The 22,732-nt window shown below is 47.5% G+C and overlaps 1 protein-coding gene across 1 annotated transcript in view; it reads right to left on the reverse strand.

The window, feature by feature from the left end:
• Nucleotides 1-22,732, reverse strand: part of LOC140651107 (E3 ubiquitin-protein ligase RNF38-like) — a 193,854-nt gene that overhangs the window by 24,691 nt on the left and 146,431 nt on the right.

A 22,732-nucleotide genomic window follows, 5' to 3' on the forward strand; every position in this document is an offset into this window, starting at 1 on the left:
TGCTTGATTGCAGCGCATGTTTCACATGCATGGATAACCTGTGCAATAGCGTCCATGCTCAAGTCCACCCCATGATCACGAGCCCATCTATATGTTGCATCTCTTCCTTGATGGCCTGAGGTGTCATGGGCCCACCAAGCTATAAATAATTCACCCTTATGTTGCCAGTCCAGATCCACCTGAGCCACTTCAGTCTGAGCAGCCTGATCCACCTGCTGGTTGTTTTGATGTTCCTCAGTGGCCCAACTCTTGGGTACGTGAGCATCTACGTGATGTACTTATACAACCAGGTTCCCTACCCGGGCAGCCATATCTTGCCACAATGCGGCAGCCCAGATGGGTTTGCCTCTGCACTGCCAGTTGCTCTGCTTCCATTGCTGCAACCACCCCCACAGGGCATTTGCCACCATCCATGAGTCAGTAAAGAGATAGAGCACTGTCCACTTGTCTCATTCAGCAATGGCCATCCAGCTAGCTTTAGACTTTACTTCTGCAAATTGGCTTGATTCAGCTTCTCCTTCAGCAGTTTCTACCACTTGTCGCATAGGACTCCATACAGCAGCCTTCCACCTCCGATGTTTTCCTACAATACGACAGGACCCATCAGTGAACAGGGCATATTGCTTCTCATTTTCTGGTAGTTTATTATACAGTGGGGCCTCCTCAGCACGCATCACCTCCTCCTCCTCTGGCAATATTCCAAAATCTTTGCCTTCTGGCCAGTCCACAGTTACTTCCAAGATCCCTGGGCGATTGGGGTTTCCTATCTGAGCCCGTTGTGTGATCAGTGCAACCCACTTACTCCACGTAGCATCAGTTGCATGATGTGTAGAGGGGACCCTCCCTTTGAACATCCAGCCCAGCACCAGCAGCCGGGGTGCCAGGAGAACCCGTGCTTCAGTACCAACCGCTTCCAAAGCAGCTCAAACCCCTTCATATGCTGCCAATATCTCTTTTTCAGTTGGAGTATAGTGGGCCTCGGATCCTCTGTATCCCCGACTCCAAAACCCTAGGGGTCGACCTCGAGTCTCCCCTGGTGCTTTTCTGCCAGAGGCTCCAAGTGGGGCCGTTATCCCTGGCTGCAGCGTAGAGCACATTTTTCACATCTTGCCCTGCCCGGACTGGCCCAAGGGCTACTGCATGAACTATCTCCCGTTTAATTTGTTCAAAGGCTTGTCGTTGCTCAGGGCCCCATTTGAAATCGTTCTTCTTCCAGGTCACTTGATAGAGAGGGCTTACAATCAGACCGTAATTTGGAATATGCATTCTCCAAAAACCCACAACGCCTAAGAAAGCTTGCTTTTCCTTTTTGCTAGTTGGTGGAGACATGGCTGTTAGTTTGTTAATCACATCCATGGGGATCTGACGAAATCCATCTTGCCATTTTATTCCTAAAAACTGGATCTCCTGTGCAGGTCCCTTGACCTTACTTTTTTTGATAGCAAAACCAGCTTTCAAAAGAAACTGGATTATTCTTCTCCCTTTCTTAAAAACCTCTTCTGCTGTGTTGCCCCACACGATGATGTCATCAATGTATTGCAGATGTTCTGGAGCTTCACCCTGTTCCAGTGCCGTCTGGATCAGTCCATGGCAAATGGTGGGGCTGTGTTTCCACCCCTGGGGCAATTGATTCCAAGTGTACTGAACGCCCCTCCAAGTGAAAGCAAACTGTGGCCTGCACTCTGCTGCCAAAGGGATTGAGAATAATGCATTAGCGATATCAGTTGTGGCATACCACTTGGCTGCCTTTGACTCCAGTTCATATTGATGCTCTAGCATGTCCGGCATGGCAGCACTCAGCGGCAGCGTGACTTCATTTGGGCCGCGATAGTCTACTGTGCAGATAATCTCCACTCTCCGTTAGACTTTCGCACTGGCTATATGGGACCATTAAAGGGTGAGCGAGTCTTGCTGATCACTCCTTGGCTCTCCAGTCGACGAATCGGTTTATGGATGGGAATCAGGGAGTCTCAGTTAGTGCGATATTGCCTCCGGTGCACCGTTGTGTCAGCGATCGGCACCTGTTGTTCTTCAACCCTCAGCAACCCCACAACAGAAGGGTCCTCCGAGAGATCGGGCAAGGTGGACAGCTGTTTAATTTCCTCTGTCTCCAAGGCAGCTATACCAAAAGCCCACCGGTACCCTTTTGGGTCCTTGAAATACCTTCTCCTGAGGTACTCTATGCCAGGGATGCACGGAGCTTCTGGGCCAGTCACAATGGGGTGCTTCTGCCACTCATTCCCAGTTAGGCTCACTTCGGCCTCCAATCCAGTCAGCTGTTGGGATCCCCCTGTCACTCCAGAAATACAGATGGGTTCTGCCCCTGTATAGCTTGGATGGCATTAGGGTGCACTGTGCACCGGTGTCTACTAGAGCCTTATACTCCTGTGGGTCTGATGTGCCAGGCCATCGGATCCACACAGTCCAGTAAAGCCAGTTGTCCCTTTCCTCCACCTGGCTGGAGGCAGGGCGCCCCTAGTTCTGGTCATGATATGCATTACCCATTTCTTGTATATACGAGTCAGGAGCTCCTTCATTAAAATCAGGAGTAAGATCAGCCCTTTTACTCTGTCTGGGGAACTGCCCACTGGAAACCAGAGCAGCAATTTCCCTGGAAGAACCCCCTTTGGGGATTGTTTTTCCTTGCAACTCACGTACCCGTGCCTCTAGGGTCGAGGTAGGTTTTCCATCCCACTTCCTCGTGTCCTCTCCGTGGTCACGCAGGAAAAACCATAGGGTGCCCCGTGGTGTGTACCCTCTATATCCTCTCTCTTGAGCAGAGGAATGCTGACTCCTAATAGCTGAGATACTGGATCCGTACACATGGGCAGTAGGGCATATCCTCTTTGAATTGCTGGACAGTTTTTCCTGGACAGCTGGACAGTTGTCTGCTGGACAATATACGCTTTGGTTGATGTAACCTGTGGTATGCACGCTAGGCAGAACGATCCCCTGTGCATCCGGCACTGTAATAAAGAATGCCTGCTTCTTAATACTACATTGGTGTTAAGGAGTTTGATTCCCGATTTCGGTGACAGTTTTGGTGACCCAGATGGGACCCTGCTTCTGAATTTCGATGGATCCGAGGGATCGCAGGACCTCCAGCCGGCACCAAGGGATTCTCGGGGAGAACCTCCGATCCCTGGACCGAAGAATTCTGAGCAAGATCCCCTGGAACAAGGTAATAAGGCATTCTTTCTGAGTATACCAGTAACAAGGGTTGGTTGCCTGCCTGTAAGGCACAGCAAAAGCTACACAGGGTTGGGCTAAAAAAGGTACCTAAGGTAGCTAATCTCTGCTAGGTGAAAGCCTGTGGAGCTCTGGCTAAAGGTCGGGGTTAGAGTCCCCTATAAAGTTGTGGGTTAGAGTCCCACTTTAGGGGTTATTGTCCCCAACTGGCTAATGGTCTTGATTGATTGATTTTTGAATTTTGGTTTGGATATTGGAACTATGGATTTGTTGTGCATTTGGATATGGTTTCTATGTTTTTGTGTTGTTGTATTGGTTTTTGAATTTTGGTTTGGATATTGGAACTACAGATTTGTTGTGTGTTTGGATATAGTCTCTATGTTTTTGTGTTGTTGTATTATTTTATAATGGGAAGTCAGCAGTCGCTGGAAGGGGGGATCCCGAGAACATCCCCTCTAGGCTGTATATTAAGGCATTGGAAAAATGTAGGAGGAGATCCACTAACTCAGAAACAATTGATTGAATATTGTAATCATTGGTGGCCACTGTATACTTTGCATAGTGGGGAAAAATGGCCAAAGAATGGTACATTGAGGTATAATACCATCTTGCAAATAATGCTGTTTTGTAGGCAGGAGGGTAAATGGAATGAAGTTTCCTATGTTGATTTGTTCTTTACATTGTGGAATCATCCGGAGTGGCAGAAGCAGTGTGGAATAATTCCGCAGGATCCTATGATATTATCTTTGGAGAAACAAGGAGGAGGAAGGATTTTAAAGCGATGTTCCTCGGCCTGTAATATTGGACAGAGGTGTTTGAAATGTGGAAAGGAGGAGGATGATCTAGAATTAATGGTAGCTCCTCGACGGAGGATTGGGGACTATCAAGGTGGAGATAATAATGAGGAACAGGTTGTGGCACCAGCTGGAGGGGGCCAGGCAGACGGAGGACAAGCCCAGGGAAATCATTTTAGTCCTATTGCAGGAAGAACTAAAGCACGTCAAGGAGAGGTTGGGGAAGTTCTTCAAGCACCTCTCCAACAAGCAGTAGGGAATGATGGACCAGTAACAGCGAAGGTTCCTTTTTCTATAACAGATCTAAGATCTTGGAAGGAGACAGCAGGTATTTATTGGGAAGATCCGGAAAAAGTAACCAAGGTATTTGAAATGATAATCAGAACTCAGGATCCTGATTGGAATAATTTGCAGGTAATAATGGACACTTTGTTAGATAGCACAGAGAAAAGAATGGTGCTCAACACTGCTCAAAAGCAGGTAGAAGGGGCACATGCAAATGGGGATTTGCAAGGTACAATAGATCAAAATTTCCCTACTACAGACCCGGAATGGCATCCTAATCAGCCAGGACCCCGAGGGCTGTTGGCAAGATATCAAAGATGGATTTTATTTGGTGTTAGACACGCTATGCCAAGGGCAATCAATTGGTCTAAGCTGTATGAAATTAAACAGGAACCTAATGAATCCCCATCTGCATTTACAGAAAGATTAAAGGTAACTGCCAGGAAATATACTAATTTGGACCCAGAGAAGCCAGAGGAAGCAGTGCAATTGGCTGGTGTCTTTATGGGGCAATCAGCCCTGGACATCAGAAGGAAACTCCAGAAATTAGAGGGGCCGGACTCTAGAGATTTAGGGAAAATGTTAGAAGTAGCTTGGACAGTATTTAATAATAGGGGAAAAAGAAAAGGAGTTGCGACAGGCGCGAAGGGAAAATCTGAGGGAGGGGAGGTTGATTGCGGCTTTAACAGGAGTAGTTGGGAGAGGAAGAGGAGCAGGGAAAACAGGAATAGGTAGGGGAAGAGGAGGACCACTAGGAGGAGCAGCACCTGCGTTTAGACCTCCCCGGTTGGCAGAAGATCAGTGTGCTGTCTGTAAGGAGAAGGGGGCATTGGAAAAGGGAATGTCCCAAAGGGAGAGAATTGGATCCTTTGCTACAGGCAATTAGGTTGATGACTCTGCATGATGAGGACTGAAGGAGACCAGGGGAGTCAACCCCAGCTGAACCCCTGGTTACATTAAAGCTGGGGAATGATGAAGTAGAATTTTTAGGTGATACAGGGGCAATATATTCAGTATTAAATATATGCAAAGGGGGGTTTAGTCATAAAACTATAAGTGTTGTTGGGGTGACAGGGCGGAAGGAAAATCAGCCGTTTTTACAGCCTTTGAAATTCAAATTGGGAAAAGCCATGGGTGACTCATCAATTTTTGTATATGCCAGAATGTCCATCATCTTTGTTAGGAAGAGATATATTGAGCAAATTGAATGCACAAAATAATTTTTAAAAAAGGGGAGACACAGATGTTAATACCTGAGTCAAAAGCTGTGGAGGCAAAGATTTTTATGTTACAGAACACACCAAGACCAAAGGAAGAAATGCCTGCAGAAGTGGAGGATGCAGTAACACCCTTGGTATGGGCAAGTGGAATTCCAGGTCGGTCTAAATTGGTGGAACCAGTAAAAGTTGTTCTAAAATCTCTAACTAAACCGGTAAGACAAAAGCAGTATCCTATTAAGTGGGAAGCTAGAAAGGGGTTGGAAGAATTAATAACGAAATTTTTGAATTATGGATTATTGATAGAATGTGAATCAGAATATAACACCCCGATATTGCCAGTGAAAAAGCAGAATGGCAAGGAATATAGGTTAGTTCAAGATTTAAGAGCCATGAATCAGATGATTGTTCAAGACATTCACCCGGTAGTAGCTAACCCATATACCTTGCTGACATCTTTAAAAGAAAAACATAAGTGGTTTACTGTACTTGATCTCAAGGATGCTTTCTTCTGCATACCTCTAGACAAAGATAGCCAGGCAATATTTGCCTTTGAATGGAAAGCCCCACCACTGGACGCAAGACACAACTCACCTGGACGATGCTACCTCAAGGGTTCAAAAATAGTCCTACAATATTTGGTAATCAGTTGGCAAAGGAATTGGAAATGTGGAAAAAAGAAAATTTAGAAGGAATAATATTGCAGTATGTAGATGACATCTCGGTAGCAGCAGAGACTCGAGAGGACTGTTTACAAGTGACCATCAGCTTGTTGAATTTTTGGGGACAAGCAGGATACCGAGTATCAAAAAGCAAGGCCCAGATTGGGAGAGAGACTGTGATATATTTAGGCTTTGAAATTTTGCAAGGACAAAGAAGATTGGGAGCAGGCAGAAAGGAAGCAATTTGTCAAATTCCAGAACCCAGAACGATATGGGAATTGCGGACATTTTTGGGTATGGTTGGGTCGTGTCGATTGTGGATCCTCTATTATGGACTGTTAGTAAAACCTCTTTCACAACATTCTGTGATGTGCATTATGCAGGAGGTTAGGGTATATTTTAAATGTCCTTCAGGCTTTCAAAACTATTGCCTTAATCCAGTTGTTCAATACTGAAGAAACAGGATGTATTCCTCACCCAATATTACAATAAGAGCACATGTCAACCAAGTCTCCACTCTACAGTGTTATATTCTGAAATAATTTTCAATTTCATTATTTTTAAGTAGAGCTAAAATGTGCAATGATCTCTGGTACTAAAAATAAGCGACCATTACAATTCTAGAAAGTCTTTTCAGAAGTTTATTGAAAAGTTTTCATTTTACAGGCTGACTTTTCCAGACCATGTCACAAAGAGAGACAGAGAGAGTGAGAGGGGGGGGGGAGTGAGGGAGAAAGCAAAAGAAAGATAAAATGAGAAGGAGAGAGGCAGAGAGAAAAAGAAAGTGCAAGAGGGAGATAAGGACAACAAGAGAGGGTGAAGAGACAGGAAGAAAGAGAGAGAGATCAAGAAAGGGTGGGGGAGAGAGAAGAGTGCAAAAGTGAGAGTGAGAGAGCGAGAAAGAAAGAAAAAAAGAAAGAAATAGAAGGATAAAGGAAAAAAGACAAAGAGAGCAGAAAGGAAGAGAAAGAGTGAGGGAGAAACAGTGAGAGAGAATGAGAGCAAGAAAGAGCGCAATCAAGAGAGAATGACACAGACAGCATGAGAAAGTGAGCGCGCACAAAAGTGCAAGAGAGCAGAAGACAGCAGAGGAGAGAGAAAGAAAGAGAGCAAAAGGCAGAATGAGAGAAAAAGCATCAGAGAAAGACAGAGACAAAGAGAGAGACAGAGACAGACAGGAGACAGATTCAGGGAGGCATGTGCGCGCAAATGCAGAGAGAGAGAGAGGGAGGAGCACGCAGACAGAGGAAGAGAAAGAGGCACGTGTAGACATATGCAGAGGGGGCCAGAGATGCGCTCACACAAAGATGCAGAGGAAGAGAGATGCATGCACACACAGATGCAAAGGAAGCAAGATGCACAGGCACACAAACGCAGAGTGACAGAGAGAGAGAGAAACAAACAGGCATGTACACAGACGCAGAGAGAGACAGAGAAGCGTGCGCACAGACACAGAGGAAGAGAGAGAAACATGCGTGCACACAGATGCAGAGAGACACGGGGGGAGACACCTGTGCACACAAATGAGTAGAGGTGTGTGTGAACACCAATGCAGAGAAAGAGAGACAGAGAGGCACCCGCACACAAGCGTGAAGAGAGAGACATGCAGAAAGACAGATGCAGAGATGCACACGCACACACATGCAGGGAAAGAGAGACACGTGTGCACAAAGATGGAGAGGAAGAGAGAGAGATATGTGAACACACACAGATGCAGATGAAGAAAGACAAATAGATAAGCACACACACAGACGTAGTGGAAGAGAGGCAGAGGGATGCACACAGATGAAGAGAGACACGCGTGTGCACACAGATGCAGAGATGTGCCTGCACACAGACAAGGAGGAAGAGATGTGCACACAGACAAACACGTGTGCAGAGGCAGAGGAAGAGAGACAGAGACCCACATGCACACAGAGACACACGGGGGGGTGCGGGGAGAGAGATGCATGCGCTCACAGATGCAGAGGAAGAGAGACTGACAGATGCTTGTGCAGAGAAATGCAGAGGGAGACAGATAGAGAGACAGAGAAGCGCATGCACAGACGCAGAGGAAGAGACAGAGATGCATACACACAGACACAGGGAGAGACAGAGAAATCCACGTGCACACAGATGCAGAGAGAGACAGAAAGAGAGACAGATGCACGCATGCACAGATGCAGAGGAAGAGCGACTGAGAGATGCTCACGCAGACAAACGTGGAGGAAGATAGACACAGGCGTGCACAGATACAGAGACGGAGACAGGCAGAGAGACAGAGGCGCATGCATGCACAGATGCAAAGGAAGAAAGACAGGCATGAGCAAAGACGCAGAGGAAGAAAGAGACAGATAAAAAGAGAGAGGTGCACGCACACAGACAGAGATAAGTGCGCACATAGACACAGAGGAGGAGAGACAGAGATGCAAGTGCAGTTGCAGAGGAAGAAACAGAGAGACATGCACACATTCAGATGCAGAGCGAGAAAGATGCACACGCACACAGACACAGAGGTGCGCGCGCACAGACACAAAGAAGGAGAGACAGGCGTGTGCGAACAGAGATGCAGAGGAAGAGACAGAGACACACAGGCATACAGATGCAGAGAAAGACAGAGAGATGCATGCGCACATGCAGGGAGAGACAGACGTGCACACACAGGCACAGAATGAGAGAGAGAGAAATGCACGCACAGAGACACAGGTGAAGAGAGTCAGAGATGTGCACACAGGAGCAGAGACAGAAACAAAGATGTGCACGCGCACAGGTGCAGAGGAAGAGTGACCAAGAGATGCTTGTGCAGACAAACGCAGAAGAAGGGAGACGCAGTTGCAGGCATGCACAGACAGGCAGAGACAGTGAGGCACACACGTGCACAGATGCAGAGGAAGAGAAACGTGAGAGACAGAGGAGGAGAGAGAGATGCATGCACACATAGACTGGAGCACACAGATGCAAAGAGAAACAGGGAGGCACGCATGCAGAGGAATAGACACAGACAGATGCGCATGCACGCAGACATGAAGAGACCTGCGCTCATTCAAATGCAGAGAGAGAGAGAGATGCAAACACACACAGATGCTGAGGAAAATATGTGGGCGTGCACAGACACAGAGAGAGACAGAGACAGGCAGAGAGAGAGACAGAGATGCACACAGACGCAGAGGAAAAGAGACAGAGATGCACGCACACACAGACATAGACGGGCACGCACACAGACACAGAGGAAGAGAAACAAAGATGGGGGCATGCACAGACAGAGGAATAGAGACAGAGACATGCATGCGCACACACAGACACAGATGGGAGCACACACAGGTGCAGAAGAAGAGAGACAGGCGTGTGCACAGACGCAGAGAGAGACAGAGACAGATGCGCATGTACAGACAAATGCAGAGGAAGAGAGTCACGGGCATGCACAGACGCAGACAGAGACAGGCAGAGAGACAGACGAGCGCGCACAGATGCAGAAGAAGAGAAACAGAGATGTGTGTGCGTACAGATACAAAGGAAGAGAGACAGAGTGAGACAGGGACATGCGCACGCATAGACATAGATGGGCACGCACAGATGCAGAAAGAAACAGAGACACATGCACATAGATGCAGAGGAAAATAGACAGGCAGGTGTGCACACACAAAGACATGGAGAGACATGCACATTCAGGTGCAGAGAAAGACTTGTGCACACACAGATGCTGAGGAAGAGATGCGTGTGCACAAAGATGCGTACACACATGCAAAGGAGGAGAGACAGAAAGATGCACACACACACATACACAGACTGGAGCACATGCAGACACAGAAAAAAACGGATGCGCACACACAGACGCAGAGGAAGAGAGACAGAAGTGCATGCACACAGACGCAGAGACGTGCGCATGTTCAGATGCAGAGAAAGAGAGAGAAACAGAGGCATACACATGCACAGACATAGCAGAAGAGAGACAGACACCTGCATATACATAAATACAGAGAGAAGCAACTGCACACAGACGAGGAGGAAGAGAGACACACACAGACACAGAGGCAGAGGAGAGAAAGAGAGATTCACACGCACAGAGACACATGCAGACTCAGACGCAGAGAGAGAGATGAGCACACAGACGCAGAGGAAGAGAGACAGAGAAACATGCACACATGCATAGGAACAGAGACAGAGAAGCACACACACAAACGCAGTGAGACAGACATGCACACAGATGCAGAGGAAGAGAGACAAAGATGTGGGCACGCACGGTGGGGGGACGGACATGCTGGAACTCCAAAATGAAGTGGAGTCAAAGGCAGCCAAGTGGTATGCTACAATTGACATTGCCAATGTGCTTTTTTCTCAATTCCTTTGGCAGCAGAATGCAGGCCACAGTTCGCTTTCACTTGGAGGGGTGTCCAATACACCTGGAATTGACTGCCCCAGGGATGGAAGCACAGTCCTACCATTTGTCATGGACTAATCCAAACTGCACTGGAACAGGGTGATGCCCCTGAACATCTACAATACATCGATGACATCATCGTGTGGGGCAACAAAGCAGAAAAAGTGTTTTAGAAAGAAAAAAATAATTCAGATTCTTCTGAAAGCTGGTTTCACCATAAAAAGAAGCAAGGTCAAAGGACCTGCACAGGAGATCCAGTTCTTGAGAGTAAAATAGCAGGATGGATGTCATCATGTCCTTATGGATGTGGTCAACAAGATACCAACTATGTCTCCACCAGCTAACAAGAAAGAAACACAAACTTTCCTAGGCCTTGTGGGGTTCTGGAGAATGCATATTCCAGGTTACAGTCAGCTTGTGAGCCCTCTCTATTGAGTGACCCAAAAGAAGAACTATTTTGAGTGGGGCCCTAAGCAACAAGCCTTTGAGCAGATCAACCAGGAGATAGCTCATGCAGTAGCTCTTGGGCCTGTCCATACAGGACCAGCTGTGCAAAATGTGCTCTACACTGCATCTGGGGAGCATGGTCTCACCTGGAGCCTCTGGCAGAAAACACAAGGAGAAACCTGAGGTTGACCTCCAGGCTTTTGGAGCCAGGGGTATCAAGGATCAGAAGCCCACTACACCCTGACTGAAAAAGAGATACTAGCAGCATATGAGGGGGTTCGAGCCACTTCAGAAGTTGTTGGTACAGAAGCATATTTCCTCTTGGCACTGCGATTGCCTGTGATGCACTGGATGTTCAAAGGAAACATCCCCTCTACACATCATGCAACCAGCGCTACATGGAGTAAGTGGGTAGTGTTGATCACACAACAGGCTCAAACAGGGAACCCCAACCACCCAGGAATGCTGGAAGAGATGATGGACTGGCCAGAAGGCAGAGATTTTGAAGTGTTGCCTGAGGAGGTGGCTCATGCCCAAGAGGCACCACCATATAATGAGTTATCAGAAGACGAAAGGCATTATGCTTCATTTACTGATGGATCCTGACGTGTTGTAGGCAACCATCGGAAGTGGAAAACTGCTGTGTGGAGTCCCAAGTTGTTGAAGGTGTTGAAGGAGAAGGTGAGTTTGCAGAAGTGAAAACCATCCAGCTGACCCTAGAGATTGCTGAATGAGAAAAGTGGCCAGTGCTCTATCTCTATACTGACTCCTGGATGGTGGCAAATGCCCTATGGGGGTGGCTACAGCAATGAAAGAAGATCAACTAGCAGCGCAGAAGTAAACCCATCTGGGCTGCTACACTGTGGCAAGGCATCGCTGCCTGGGTAGAAAACATCACTCTAAAGGTACAGCACATAGATGCTCATATGCCCAAGAACTGTGCCACCGAAGAACATAAAAACAATGAACAGGTAGAGAAGACAGTCAAAATTGAAGTGGCTCAGGTGGACCTGGACTGGGAGTGTACGGGCGAGTTATTTGTAGCTCGATGGGCCCACGAAACATCGGGACGTCTAGGGAGAGATGCAAGAAAGACATTGAGGTGCTGGAGCGCATCCAACAAAGAGCAATGAAGCCGGTGAAGGGTCTAGAGCACAAGTCTGATGAGGAGCAGCTGAGGGAACTGGGGTTGTTTATTCTGGAGAAAAGGAGACTCAGGGGAGACCTTATTGCTCTCTACAACTACCTGAAAGGAGGTTGTAGAGAGGTGGGGGTCAGTCTCTTCTCCCAGGTAACAAGTGATAGGACAAGAGGAAATGGCCTCAAGTTGTGCCAGGGGAGGTTTAGACTGGATATTAGGAAATTTTACTTCACTGAAAGGGTTATCAAGCATTGGAACAGGCTGCCCAGGGAAGTGGTTGAGTCGCCATCCCTGGAGGTTTAAAAGATGTGTAGATGTGGTGCTTAGGGGACATGGTTTAGTGGTGGACTTGGCAGTGTTAGGTTTACGGTATGATTCTATGCAACATACAGATGGACTCGTGATCGAGGGGTGGACCTGACCATGGAGGCCATCACGCAGGTCACCCATGAATGTGAAACATGTGCTGCAATCAAGTGAGCCACATGAGTAAAGTGTCCCTGGAATAGAGGGCAGTGGCTGGGTTTTCAATATGATGAGGTCTGGCAAATAGACTGTATTGGACCACTGCCACAAACAGGCCTAGGCAAGCACTACGTATTCACCATGGTGGAAGCAACTACTGGGTGGCTAGAAACATATGCTGTAAACCATGCCAGTGCCCAAAACACCATAGGTCTTGAAGGGAAAATTTTGTGGTGACGTGGTACCCCAGAAAGAATTGAATCAGACAGTGGGACTCATTTCTGAAATAACCTCACAAACTCCTGGGCCAAGAAACACAGCATTGATTGGGTATATCACATCCCCTATCACCCACCAGACTCCAGAAAGATTGAGAGATATAATGGACTGTTAAAAACTATGCTGAGAGCATGGAAGCACTGGGATATAAATTTAGCAGAAGCCACTTGGCTGGTTAATACCAGAGGATCTGCTAACTGTCCTGGTCCTGCCCAAACAAAGCCCCTACATATTGTGGGAGGAGATAAGGTCCCCATAGCGCACATAGGGAAGTGGCTGGGGAAGGTGGGGTGGGTTGCTCCTCCCTTGGGAAAAGGCAAGCCCATTCATGGGATTGTCTTTGCTCAAGGACCTGGGTGTACTTGGTGGGTAATGCGGAAGGATGGGGAGACCCGGTGTGTACCTCAAGGAGATTTAACCTTGGGGGAAAATAATCTGTGATGTGAGTTGTTCGTAGGAAGTAATGTAGCAGGAACTACCTCAACAGACAAAGAGTGAGCTTCGCAAGTAATCCGACAAGTGCAGCAATGACCCAAACCAAGCTGGTGTTGGTGCCCAACAATTGATCATGCTGCTTCTCCTGTCCTGAGCACCCACCTTGACAGATGGGGCCCAAGTCATAACCTGTTCTTATGAACATTTTGGCGAGTGGTGGAGGCCCATGGAATGGGGAAATAATATCTAACTATCTGTTAAGGGAGAATGTATAAATCTGTATGTTGGATGTAAAGATGGTTTAATTATGTCTTATAAGTTACAAGTGTTGGCAGGAGGGGTTTTCAGGAATGTGAAACAGATACAATGGGATGATCAAAAGATAGGTTCATGTTTCAAATTATGTGGAATGAGCACAACGCAAATGGGATGGAATAAGCGGTGGAGATTGTACTGGGTCTGGCTGGGATGGAGTTAACTTTCCCCATAGCAGCCCTCATAGTGCTGTGCTTTGTATTTGTAGCTAGAATGATGTTGATAACATACCAATGTTTTGGCTCCTGCTGAGTAGCCCTCACACAACATCAAGGTTGTCTCTCCAACCCCCCAAAGGCTGTGAGTGGGCAAGAGGCTGGGAGGGGACATAGCTGGGACAGCTGACCCAAAGGGATATTCCATACGCTATGATATCATGCTCAGCAATAAAAGCTAAGAGAAAGGAGGAGGAGGGGGCATTTGTTATTAAGGCATTTGTCTTCCAAAGCAACTGCTATGCATACTGAGGCCCTACTTCCCAGGAAGTGGCTGGACAGCACCTGCTGATGGGAAGATAGAATAATTTTTTTTTGCTTTGCTTCCATGCATGGCCTTTGCTTTCTTTCATTCAGTTGCCTTTATCTTGACCCACGCGTTTTTAATCTTATTTTCTCCCCCTGTCCTGCTGAGGAGGGGGGAGTGAGAGCGGCTTCGTGTGCACCTGGTGCCCAGCCAATGTCAACCCACCACACGTGCACACAGATGCAGAGGAAGAGAGACAGACAGATGTGCGTACACACAGACATGGAGAGATGTGCGCACACACAGATGCCGAGGAAGAAAGACCGAGAGACGCACGTGCACACAGAGATGCACACAGAGGGACATGTGCGAAGAGAGATGCAGAGAAAGAGCAGCAGACACACGTGTGCACGCAGACGCAAAGACGCTTCTGCACAGATGCAGAGGAAGAGAGACGTGCACACACTGAGAATTGTGTGCGTACACAGATGCAGAGAGAGACAGAAATGGGCAGAAAGAGACACAAAGTCGCATGTGTGCAGAGTAAGAGAGACAGAGGCAGGCACACGCACACAGATGCAGAAGAGGAGACAGAGACACGCACGCACACATACACAGACTGGAGCACCCCCAGACACAGAGAGAAACATGGAGGTGTGCACACAGGTGCAGAGGAAGAGAGACAGACAGATGCACAGCACACACGTGGAGAGACATGCACACAGAGAGAGAGGCAGAGATGTGAGCGCACAGACGCAGGAGGAAGAGAGGCACACACACACAGAGATGCGTGCGCACACAGACGCGGAGAGATGCACATGCACACAGATGCAGAGAAGAGACAGATGCACGTGCACAGATACAGAGACAGACACACATACACAAAAGCAGAGGAAGAGAGACAGAGAGGTATGCACACAGACACAGAGGAACAGAGATGTGCACATACACACAGGCATAAAGTGAGACAGAGCGACAGACAGACAGACACACAAACGCACACACAGATTCAGAGGAAGAGCGTCTGAGAGATGCTCATGCAGATAGACGCAGAGATGCGCACAGACACAGAGGAAGAAAGACGCAAGCACACACAGATGCAGAGATACACAGACATGCGTGCACACAGACATAGAGAGACATGCCTACGCAAAGACGCGGAGAAATACAGATGCATTCACGTAGCCACAGAGATATGCATGCGCACAGAGGCAGAGGAGGAGAGAGAGATCCATGTGCACACAGAGACATGCACAGACAAATGCACAGAGAGAGAGACACAGAGACAGAGAGAGGCGCACACACACAGATGCAGAGGAAGAGAGAGACAGAGGCGTGCACACACTGATGAAGAGTGTTGTGGTTTAACCCTGGTAGGCAGCTAAGCACCACACAGCCACTTGCTCACTCCTCCCCACAGTGGGATGGGGAGAGAATTGGAAGGGTAAAAGTGTGAAAATTCATGGGTTGAGATAAAGACAGCTTAATAAGAAAAAAAGAGAAAAAAACCAACAAGGAAAAACAAAATCCAGAAAAACAAGTGATGCAAAATAAAACAACTGCTCACCAACAACCAACTGATGCCCAGCCAGTCCCTGAGCTGTGGCCTCCCCCACCAACCTCCCCCCCAGTTTTATTGCTGAGCATGACGTTATATGGTACAGAATATCCCTTTGGCCAGTTGGGGTCAGCTGTCCCAGCTGTGTCCCCTCCCAACTTTTTGTGCACCTCCAACCTACTTGCTGTCGGGGCAGTCTGAGGAACAGAAAAGGCCTTGACACTGTGCAAGCACTGGTCAGCAATAACTAAAACATCCCTGTATTATCAACACTGTTTTCAGCACAAATCCAAAACATAGCCTCATACCACCTACTATGAAGAAAATTAACTCGATCCCAGCCAAAACCAGCACATTCTCCACCCCTTATTCCATACCATTTACATCATGCTCAGGTCCCACACTATCCAATACATCCTCATTAACCACCCCCCCCTTCCCATCCTTTGATATTTACACAGATATCATTCCTTTAGTCTATGGACTACCCTTGTAAAATGTCCATAAGATGTCTACTCAGTTCATTTAGTCCATGACTTTGGGCTCCATCTGTTATGGTGGTCACTCAGGACAGGAGAGGTGGTGTGTTGCGTGGAGTTACTGGGCACCAAAACCAGCTCAAGTCGGGTCACTGCTGCACTTGCACTGCTTCTTGTGAGGTTCATCCTTCATTGGTCTGGGTGGTTCCTGCTATAGTACTTCCTATAACATGCAACTCAAATCATGGGTTACAACAACTTAAAGGTATATCCATTACAATCTCCACCCCTGGCCCCTTTGGAGCAGGTTATAGGGTTTAACGTTGCAATGAACTCCTCAATTTGCTCCTAGCCTGGCTAGCAGCAAGGGGTTCCTGTTATAACACCTTTGACATATGGCAGCCACAGCAGTGGCAACATACGGCATCATGTAACACTGGCATCATACAGCAATGGTACCATACAACTCAAATCATGGGTTATTTTCACACAGAATTAAATCTCCTTGAGGTACACATTGGACTTCCCCATCCTTCTGCATTACCCACCAAGTGCACCCAGGTCCTTGAGCAAAAGCAATCCCACAAATGGATTTGCCTTTTCCGGAGGAAGGAATAACCCAGACTGTCTTTTGCAGCCACTTCCTTATGTGTACTATGGGGACTTTATCTCCTTCCACAGTACGTAGGGGTTTTGATTGGGCAGGGCCAGGTCGACTGGCAGATCCCCTAGTGTCAACAAGCCAAGTGGCTTCTGCTAAATTTGTATCCCAATGCCTGAATGTCCCAGCACCCATTGCTCTCAGTGCAGTTTTTAACAGTCCATTGTATCGTTCCGTTTTCCTGGAGGCTGGTGCATGATAGGGGATGTGATATACCCACTCAATGCCATGCTCTCTGGCCCAGGTGTCTATGAGGTTGTTTCAGAAATGAGCCCCACTGTCTGACTCAATTCTCTCTGGGGTGCCATGTCACCATAAAACTTTCTTTTCAAGGCCCAAGAACATATTTTGGGCGGTGGCATGGGTCAGAGGGTATGTTTGCAACCATCGCTTCCACCACTGTAAGCACATGGCACTTGCCTTGGTGGGTTTGTGGGAGTGTGATAGAATCCATCTGCCAGGCCTCCCCATACTGATATTTCAGCCATCGTTCTCCATACCAAAAAGGCTTTAACCGCTTAGCTTGTTTGATTATGGTGCACGTTTGACATTCATGGATAACCTGTGCAATGGCATCAATGGTCAAGTCCACCCCTCGATCACGAGCCCATCTATATGTTGCATCTCTTCCTTGATGGCCTGAGGTGCCATGGGCCCACCAAGCTATAAATAATTCACCCTTATGTTGCCAGTCCAGATCTACCTGAGCCACTTCAGTCTGAGCAGCCTGATCCACCTGCTGGTTGTTTTGATGTTCCTCAGTGGCCTGACTCTTGGGTATATGAGCATCTACGTGACGTACTTTTACAACCAGGTTCCCTACCCGGGCAGCAATATCTTGCCATAATGCTGCAGCCCAGATGGGTTTGCCTCTGCGCTGCCAGTTGCTCTGCTTCCATTGCTGTAACCACCCCCACAGGGCATTTGCCACCATCCATGAGTCAGTACAGAGATAAAGTATTGGCCATTTTTCTCGTTCAGCAATATCTAAAGCCACTGGGATGGCCTTTACTTCTGCAAACTGACTCGATTCACCTTTCCCTATAGCAGTTTCTTCGACTTGTTGTATAGGACTCCATACAGCAGCTTTCCACCTCCGATGCTTTCCTACAATACGACAGGACCCATCAGTGAACAGGGCATATTGCTTCTCATTTTCTGGTAGTTTATTATACAGTGGGGCCTCTTCAGCACGCGTCACCTCCTCTGGCGACACTCCAAAGTTTCGGCCCTCTGGCCAGTCCTCGATCATTTCCAGAATTCCTGGGCAGTCGGGACTTCCTATTCAAGCCCATTGCGTTATCAGGGCAACCCACTTACTCCACGTAGCATCAGTTGCATGATGTGTAGAGGGGACCCTCCCTTTGAACATCCAGCCCAGCACCGGCAGCCGGGGTGCCAGGAGGACCCGTGCTTCAGTACCAACCACTTCTGAAGCAGCTCAAACCCCTTCATATGCTGCCAATATCTCTTTTTCGGTTGGAGTGTAACAGGCTTCAGATCCTCTCTATCCCCAGCTCCAAACCCTAGGGGTCGACCTCGAGTCTCCCCTGGTGCTTTCTGCCAGAGGCTCCAAGTGGGGCCGTTATCCCTGGCTGCAGCATAGAGCACGTTTTTCACATCTTGCCCTGCCCGGACTGGCCCAAGGGCTACTGCATGAACTATCTCCCGTTTAATTTGTTCAAAGGCTTGTCGTTGCTCAGGGCCCCATTTGAAACCATTCTTCTTCAGGTCACTTGATAGAGAGGGCTTACGATCAGACTGTAATTTGCAATATGCATTCTCCAAAAACTCACAACGCCTAAGAAAGCTTGTGTTTCCTTTTTGCTAGTTGGTGGAGACATGGCTGTTAGTTTGTTAATCACATCCATTGGGATCTGACTACGCTCATCTTGCCATTTTATTCCTAAAAACTGGATCTCCTGTGCAGGTCCCTTGACCTTACTTTTTTTGATAGCAAAACCAGCTTTCAAAAGAAACTGGATTATTCTTCTCCCTTTCTTAAAAACCTCTTCTGCTGTATTGCCCCACACAATGATGTCATCAATATATTGCAGGAGTTCCGGAGCCTCACCCTGTTCCAGTGCCGTCTGGATCAGTCCATGGCAAATGGTGGGGCTGTGTTTCCACCCCTGGGGCAGTCGATTCCAGGTGTACTGGGTAACCCTCCAAGTGAAAGCAAACTGTGGCTGCCAAAGGGATCAAGAAGAACGTGTTAGCGATATCAATTGTTGCATACTATTTGGCTGCCTTTGACTCCAGTTCATACTGGAGTTCTAGCTTGTCTGGTACAGCAGCACTCAGTGGTGGCGTGACTTCATTCAGGCCTCGATAGTCCACTGTTAGTCTCCACTCTCCGTTAGATTTTTGCACTGGCCATATGGGACTGTTAAAGGGTGAACGAATCTTACTGATCACTCCTTGGCTCTCCAGTCGACGAATCAGTTTATGGATGGGAATCAGGAGTCTCTGTTGGTGTGATAGTGTTGCTGGTGCACTGTCATGGTAGCAATTGGCACCTGTTGTTCTTCAACCCGCAGCAACCCCACAACAGAAGGGTCCTCTGAGAGACCAGGCAAGCTAGACAGCTGTTTAATCTTCTCCGTACTCAAGGCAACTATACCAAAAACCCACCAGTACCCTTTTGGGTCCTTGAAGTACCCTCTCCTGAGGTAGTCTATGCCAAGGATGCATGGAGTCTCAGGACCAGTCACAATAGGATGCTTTTGCTACTCATTCCCAGTTAGGCTTACCTCAGCCTCCAACACAGACAATTCTTGGGAACCCCCTGTCGCTCCAGAAATACAGATGGATTCTGCCCCTTTGTAACCTGATGGGTATTAGAGTACACTGTGCACCGGTGTCCACTAGAACTTTATACTCCCATGGGTCTGATGTGCCAGGCCATCAAACCCACACAGTACAGTAAACCCAGTTGTCCCTTTCCTCTGCCTGGCCAAAGGCAGGGCCCCTCTATTCCTGGTCAGAGTCTTCATTACTTGTTTTTTGTAACTGCAAAACAGAAGTCCCTTCATCAGGGTCAAAAGTAAGATCAGCCCTTCTACTCTGCCCAACAGACACTGGAGCAGTCATTTTCCTGGATGGATGCCTTCTGGCTGTTGTTTTCCCTTGTACTTCCTGTACCCAAGCTTTTAGTCTCCAGGTAGGTTCACCATCCCACTTTCTCATGTCCTCCCCCGGTCACACAGGAAGAACCACAGGGTTGCACGTGGTGTGCACCACTGGTACCCTCTCCCTTGAACAGAAAAAGGTTGACTCTTAATAGCTGAGACATTGGTTGGAGTGCATGAGGAAGACCTATCCTTCTCAGATTGCTCGGATATTTTTTGGGTCAGTTTCTTCACAGCCAAGACACATGCCCACATGGAGGAAGCGAGATTATCTTTGTATTCTCGGAGCTGGCTGGCCAGTTCATCCATAGTTGGTGCCTCCGTGTCTGTCCAGCTCATTATCGCCAGGGTGTTGACATATGATGTCAGTGCACTTATAAACTTTCGTCACATAAATCACATGCACCCGATTTCATCCAGGTCTTTGGATTCCTGGTCATCATCCAGGTTGCTATAGATCACCTCCACCTTGGCTAATTCCCTCAGATACTGGATACCTCCCTCAATGGTGGTCCATTTGCTTCAGGAATTTGCAAGTTCTTCCTTGAAGGGATACCTGTCCTTCACACTCGACAGGAGTCGCCTCCAGAGGCTGAGGACTCCTGATCCTTTTCCAATCCCTTTGTCAATGGCCTTATCCCTAGCAAGGGATCCCAGCTGCCGGGCTTCCTTACCCTCTAATTCCTGACTATTGGCCCCCACATCCCAGCATCAGAGTAACCAGCTGAGGATTTGCTCGCCTGGTTGACGGCTGAAATCTTTTTGCATATCTTGCAGCTCACTCACGGATAGGGATCGGGTGGTTTCTGTCTCACTTATGATTTCAGTCCCTTCCTCCTCCTGTTCTTGTGACTGCCCTGCTGCAGAACAGGCTGCCTCTTCTGATTCTTTCTCCTGCTCCCTCTTTGGAGAAGCTTCTTTCTCCCTTACTAAACTAGTTGACCTCCGCTTCCATTGTTTCTTCTTGACTATCCTGGAGCAATTGATATAGTTGCAGGTTGGGTCTCTGGTTTAGCCACAGTGTCTGTTGGTATGTCTTCAGATCCAGAGACCCTCTCTTCTCCTTGAGGGTGCTGAATAGTTCTCAGTAGGCATAGGCCAGGCCCCAGCACAGCACGAGAAGTTGTGTCTCTAGCATAGCCAGGGCCAGAGCATCTTTTTTTCAAACATTCTATCACTTCGTCAGGATCCCACACTTGTTCGGGAGTGAAGTTTCAGACCATCGTGAAAACTGTTCTACGTACCTGCCCATATTCTCCCACACACCTTGCCACCCATAACCACACTGCCTCGGGGCATATCCCTGGGTGATATTCCTAAATAGTTGGTTAACCTTAGAAAAAAACCAAAAAAAATATTCTTCAGAAGTACCAATAAGAGTGTTTTGGTTACCCAAGGATGTTCAAGATACTGAAGACTTATTGTAACAAGACAAAAAATATCTACCCCACAGGAGAAGGGCCATTCTGTGTTTCCTCCACCAAATGCCTCTCAGTAGAGAAAAGGGAAAAAGTGTAATTGTTAATTGTCTCCATGAGATGGTTCCTGAAATACAGGGAAGGCATCAATGCAGGGCCCAAATACCAGATTAGGCTCAAGGCCAGTGCTTTTATCATAATTCTCCCAGGCAAAACACCACCAAGTGCTGCACAGCAAACTGCAAAAGCCAAAACCGGCCTTTAACAAGCTCTTAAATTTGATGTACAGTAAAAAAAGGACAGATAAGTCAACATCATGACCAGCAACTGTTAAACAGATATAATAATTTTAAGTTCCCTCCAATACACTCTGGTCAAATCTGTTATCTCAAACCCTTCGAGCCCCGTGTTGGGCATCAAAAAGGACTGTTGTGGTTTAACTCCAGTAGGCAGCTAAACACCACACAGCCGCTCGCTTACTCCCTTCCCCCCAGTGGTATGGGAAAGAGAATCAGAAGTGTAAAAGTGTGAAAACTCATGGGTTGAGGTAAATACAGTTTAATAGGTAAAGCAAAAGCTGTGCGCACAATGGTCTGAAATGCAAGGTCTGTACTCTGCTTCTTGCCTTCCTCACTCCCCTCAGGATCTTGAGCTCCACTCAAGTCAAGGCTGCCACTGATTGCCACATCCTCAATTAGTTCTTCCTTGTTCATGAGCAGCAGATCCAGCTGTGCATCCCCCCAGTTGGCCCATCCAACACCTGTATTAAGAAGTTTTCGTCATCGGTCATCCCCTGCAACACCCTCCAGAACCCTCCTGGACTATTTCTGATCCATTGTTGCCCTTCCAGCAGATGTCAGGGAGTTTCAAGTCCCCCATAAGAACCAGGGTCTGTAATCTGGAGACTTCCTCAGGTTGCTTAAAGAAGGTCTTGTCCCCTTCTTCACACTGATCAGGTGGTCTGTAACAAGCTCGCATCATGATATCACCCCTTACTAGTCTCTTCTCTGTTCCTGACCCACAAGCTCTGAAACAGCCTGTCATCCATTCCATAGAAGAGCTCGATATGCTTGAGCTGCTCCTTCATGTAAGGGGCAATCCCCTCTGCTTCCTTGCCTGTCTTTCATAAAGAGCTGTTAGCTGTAGCTGTACCATTTTATAAGACCATTTCCAGATAAAAGCTCTAGGTGAGATTCCTAACAGTACTTGATGAACTTTGAAAGTCTTTTCCTGTAAGCATCTGAATGTACGTAGAATAGCTGCTAATGGATAGGGTAAGAGACCAGATCATAAACCAGCATCCATTCTGAGTCAAAAATACATGAGAATATGGTATAATTCTATGAAGGGAGTAGGGAAGCACAATACGTTTACTAGCTCTAAAGTTTGCACTATTATATATACCATATTATATATACCATTACAATTTACCCCAGG

The sequence above is a fragment of the Ciconia boyciana genome, chromosome 4, assembly GCF_034638445.1.
Source record: "Ciconia boyciana chromosome 4, ASM3463844v1, whole genome shotgun sequence".
NCBI classification, from domain to species: Eukaryota; Metazoa; Chordata; class Aves; order Ciconiiformes; family Ciconiidae; genus Ciconia; species Ciconia boyciana.